The sequence below is a fragment of the Rhagoletis pomonella genome, unplaced genomic scaffold, assembly GCF_013731165.1.
Source record: "Rhagoletis pomonella isolate Grant_MI unplaced genomic scaffold, Rhpom_1.0 Rhpom_scaffold_00008, whole genome shotgun sequence".
Classification (NCBI taxonomy): Eukaryota; Metazoa; Arthropoda; class Insecta; order Diptera; family Tephritidae; genus Rhagoletis; species Rhagoletis pomonella.
In genome coordinates this window covers 28,069,995-28,074,922 of record NW_023458562.1, presented here as the reverse complement: position 1 = coordinate 28,074,922, position 4,928 = coordinate 28,069,995, and the positions used below count along the sequence as shown (strand labels likewise).

The 4,928-nt window shown below is 37.0% G+C and overlaps 1 protein-coding gene across 3 annotated transcripts in view; it reads left to right on the top strand.

Moving 5' to 3' along the window:
* LOC118744576 (leucine-rich repeat-containing G-protein coupled receptor 6-like) overlaps positions 1-4,928 on the top strand; it is a 175,025-nt gene that overhangs the window by 122,936 nt on the left and 47,161 nt on the right. The window lies entirely within an intron of this gene.

Genomic DNA, 4,928 nt, shown 5'->3' with positions numbered 1-4,928 from the left:
TAACTGTTGTTTATTGATTGTTGGCGCAGGCATATTTGTAAATAGGAGGCCTTCCGCCGCCAATGACGCACCGCATGGGCACGTCAAACAGATCAGATTTACTTGGGTTCTCAGGCGATGATTTATAAATGTCAACTGTGAAGTTATCGTTAAATTAGATGGAAAATGTGAAGTCGTAATAGTGCGGGAAAATGGTGAGAAGCAAGAGAAATAAACGAAATATAAAAAGAAAAGACATGTAAAAGTCCATAATGAACAAATAAAAGTCTTGAGCTTAGATTGCTCTGCAGGCGCCAATTGGTTTCCCAAAGCAATCATTTTCACGAGTGAGTTCGATTAGTTGGTTAGCAAACAGTTGAGAGGAAACTCGTTTAGAAGTCAATTTTTCCGCTAACCAAAAACAAAAGCAAAAACAAACACAAGTAGCGAGGGAATCGAGCGGGAGGTAGGCGCAATCAGAAACCGCAAAGCAAACTAAAACAAGAGCAGTGGCACTTTTTTGTGGAACAAAGGAGAGAATGGAAGAATACCAACTGTACTAAACATCAAAACCATTTATGCCAAGCAATGAACCAGCCAGACGAGCAGACAAAATCAAATAGACTCAAATAAATGGAATGAAAGAAATTCGAATAAATCGGGCACGGAAGAGTAGATATTGAACGAAAGGAGGTTGCATGCACATACATAGAAAACTATCTGGGAGCGTTATAAACGACCGAACATCAGCGTCAAATAATTGCCAAACTGTTGAAAACAAACACAAATGTAAGTCCTACACACATGCGAAAGTCCAAGTAGCCGAGACGCGTCTCACACCGGAAACGGAAACATTTTGTGCTTACAGACACGGCCAATCATCAAAGAGACGATACGCTACATAAATAGCCAACGAAAAGTCAGACAATCAAAATTAAATAGGAGTTTGTAAAAATGCTCAAATCAAAACCAGACACAAAAGTTCGGCTGTCGAGCCATCAAAATGGGCATACTCGTATGAGGTTGGTGGTAAATGTAATGAAAATGCGGCAACTTTTTCTGACTTTTGTTCGAAATAGCCACTATTGTGGAATATATAAAAGCCGGCATCTAAAATGCCTGAATGGTTGTGTCCTTAGACAGTGCATAAAGGATGCTATATAACTAATAGCAAAATTGCTTGTGGCTACACATATTGCGGCTCATGCAAGTGTGGATGTATGTATGTGTGTATGTACCTAAATTGAGCGGATTTCAATTAACCCAGTGACTGCACTTTTTGCAAAATTCATGTTGAAGAATGATGAGGTGTTAAAATCTTAGTAACCTTTCTGTAAGATTTAAAGATATTTCAGAACACCTGAGCAGCAAGGAATAACATACGCTGTACAATGCTTTCAACTGTGAACCACTAGTAGTTCTGTGTATATCCCGACAAAAATTAGGTTACAACTTTTTTACCAAAGACGCAAAGACAAGAAATGGAACTGGCGACGACTGAAATCTGAAGGATAGCTTCAAAATCAAACCCAACGTCATAGCCTAATATCATAACTACCCATGGAATCGAGCTACATATTTGATCGATTTGACCAATTAGCGATCGGACTCGTATAGTATCGATATGTGGAACCAATAAGAGCAGTCATGTTTAGGCATAGTGAGAATAGCCGTAATCGATTCGCCATTTCTCTCGCTATATTTCAGTTCCGGTCGCAGCGGTTGTGAAAGCAACAGCAAAGTTAGCTAGCAAAGATGGACCTTTGCGAGCTTGGTTGTACCTTCGTTTCGCCACTCGCTAACTGTTGGCGAATCGATGACGGCTAAATGTAATGGACAAACCTCTTGAAAACCTTTGTTTTGGTACAAACATCTTAAGAGCAGTCAAGTGTTTCGAAAAAAGGCCAGACAGGGTAAAAGCAAAATTCCTTTTCAACACAGCAGAAGAAAAAAACATTTACTAATAATACCAAGATCTAAACGGCAATAGGCAACTTGATTCGATGCTTGTAAAATCGATGTCACGTTTCCAAATTCGCTTATTTTTACTTATAAATGGCTTACTTCTCAGCAGCTGCCTCTCTTGTGCCGTTACTTTCAGTTTTCTAAAGGCCTGACTGGACTGGACTACTAGCCATATTTTTTTTATTTTTTAAGTTTTTCAATGTTGCACTAGGGGTAATTTCACTAATTTTTGTCGCAAAAATTAATTATGACCAAACAAAGAGGTTATTAAAAAAAAAACATGATTCTTTTATTGATTGGCATACGATTTCCCACATTTTTGCAACAAAAAAATGTAACCCTTAACTGATGAGACAAAATGGCGAAGTTTTTAATTTGTGGTTTCATTGAAAACAACTAATACAGTTTTTTGTAAATATTTATATTAAAGAAAAAAAATACATACGCTTACAAAACAATTTTGAAGTGGAAACTCTGGATTTCCTAATTTGTCTGCTGAAAAGTTAAAAAGGTGCAGCCTGTGCAGCTACAAAATTGTAAACAACCTTTTGTTTCCCCTCTTTATTAGTTACGTAGACCGTAATCCCACCCGAAGTGTTTGACCCTCCATTTGACCTGTGCTCCGTCGTTAATATTATTAACTTCATAAAAGTCATAATTTTTTTCTAACTCTACCGGCTAGTGCCACATCGCAGACCCTCATAAATGAAGCCTTTAAAGCCATTAGTGCCCAGGAGCAAATCATTGAATCCACTGTCTTTTCTCTATGAAGCGGAGTATGTAAGTCTCACACAGCTCATTGTTTATCATCATAGATTGCTAAAGATCCATGAGCCGATCGCTGTGGGCAATCGTTATGAAACATTAAGCCTTCGGATAGAAGTGCGACCCATAAAAGTCTTAACCTGACTTATCATCTTCGTAAAAAAATTAAGTTGTAGCAAAAATATGCTCCGTTGCTTACACCTTCTTCTTATTGGCAGAAGCACCGTTTTTTCTTTTTAATTCTTGCATTTTTAATTACCGATAGAGAACTTTAAAGGGGAAAAGAAAAAAATATTTATTTATTTTACCTTCTGCCACTCAGGATCTAGTACTTTAGCCAAGCCAATTCTCCTTTTCGCTTGAAATTTTTTTATGTATATCGAAATATAAATTATGTAGTATCACATTCAATAAAATTTGCAAAAACTTATAACGACTGTTCACTAAAAATTTATTACTCCACTAATAACTTCATACATTTTTCATACCATGTGAGCATGGTATGTACAGCCAAATATTCAAAAATGCACAAACCATAATTTTATTACGTGGTTATGTTTGAGAAAATATGTAACAAAAAACTTCTTCCAAATCCGCACTCATTCGATCGCCTATCGCCTTGGGCCGCATGCTGTTTGTGAGTTTTCGCGGTGATTGGGATCCTGTGGCGCGCCAAACAGACAATCAAACATTATTTGCGGTCAACAGTAAAATAGGAGAAAAATTCAAAAACGTACTATTCTATGCCATTCGCAACCAACGGCTGGTTGTGATTGTGAAGGGAAATCTGAAAGCTATGATTGCGGCAAAATTGGTCTTCAGTTGTAAGTGGCTTCCAGGAATTTTAGCGGAAGCAGAGAAGTGCGTCTGAAATAAAAGAACAGTATATATTTCACTTTCAATTTTAATTGAAAAAGCTTCTTTTTTATTTGGCATTTTTTTAGCGCTTCGAGGCATTTACGACTTTATTGTTTGTACATTGTTGCGGTCATAAAGGCAGAAGAAAAGTGTAATAATAGGAAAAACGCATCTGATTGGACGAAAAACAATTGGACAATCACTTTCTACTAAATCGCATTGGAATTGCTATTTTAGTGCCACAAAAAAAAAAAATAATAATCTTAAATGCTGAGTGCCGCATTAAAATTTAACACACTAAATATAGTCATCTCATAAAAAAGTAAGATATTTTGGTTAGTGCAAGAAGTTGGACAACAAAGTAGTGCCAACCAACACCTTGGCCAAATACGAGCTACACGTGCTACGGTCGGAGGTAAGAGGTGGGAAGCATAAAACCAAATTGTAAAACCAATCTAATGAAGTGTGTCAACGCCAACTTAACCAATATGCAGAACTCAAATATTGAACAGCGAGCTCCGTTAAAAAAAATGCCGTACAAACAAAAATTAAATCTATCAAAAATGTCATAAAAATCACTTTTACAATGTCATAAAATCGCAACAGAAGGCAAACACGACAGCGACTAGCAAAAAAATGAAACAAGAATAACGGGATTCCACGAAAGCAATCGAGCGACACGCACAACGTGACAACAGCAGGAGTGTGGAGATAAGCTAACGGTGTTGCCGTGCGTTAGCGTACGCACCGGTTGTAACCAATTTTATGGCGTACTATAAATTGCTTTCTAAATAGACTATAAAAACGCTACAACAAATGAAAATGTTGAATTGAATTTCCAATGCAAGCGAAACGTGCGAGAGAGCAAATTATTGCGTGATGAGAAATTGCGAATAAGAGAAATAAAAAGAAAAAAACAAGATTTTGCAAATTTTTTAGAAAATAAAAGTGCCCAAGTTAAAGTTAAAACGAACTAAATGTGGTCGGCAGGTGTGGTGCTATTGCCACACACAATTCCTTAAAGTGACATCTTGGCTTTGAGACTTTGAATGACTTCTACTTTGCTGCTAAAAACTCATTTAAATCCTCTACTAAGAGAAGTATGTTCAACCACATAAACTCAAATATGCTTAGTTAATATTTCGCAATTTATTTCTGCTGACGCTTTGTACGGGTTGTGTGGTAAACATTTCTGTTGTAATTATGTGAAATCCAACATTGACATTGGAGCACCGCAGCCGCAGGCAATTCTCAACTAATTTATGCTTAAGCATGTTAAGTGCAAGCTGTTTGTATGTATTTGCGCAGGTCTGGATTTTATAACGGGTGATTTTTTTGAGGTTAGGATTTTCATGCATTAG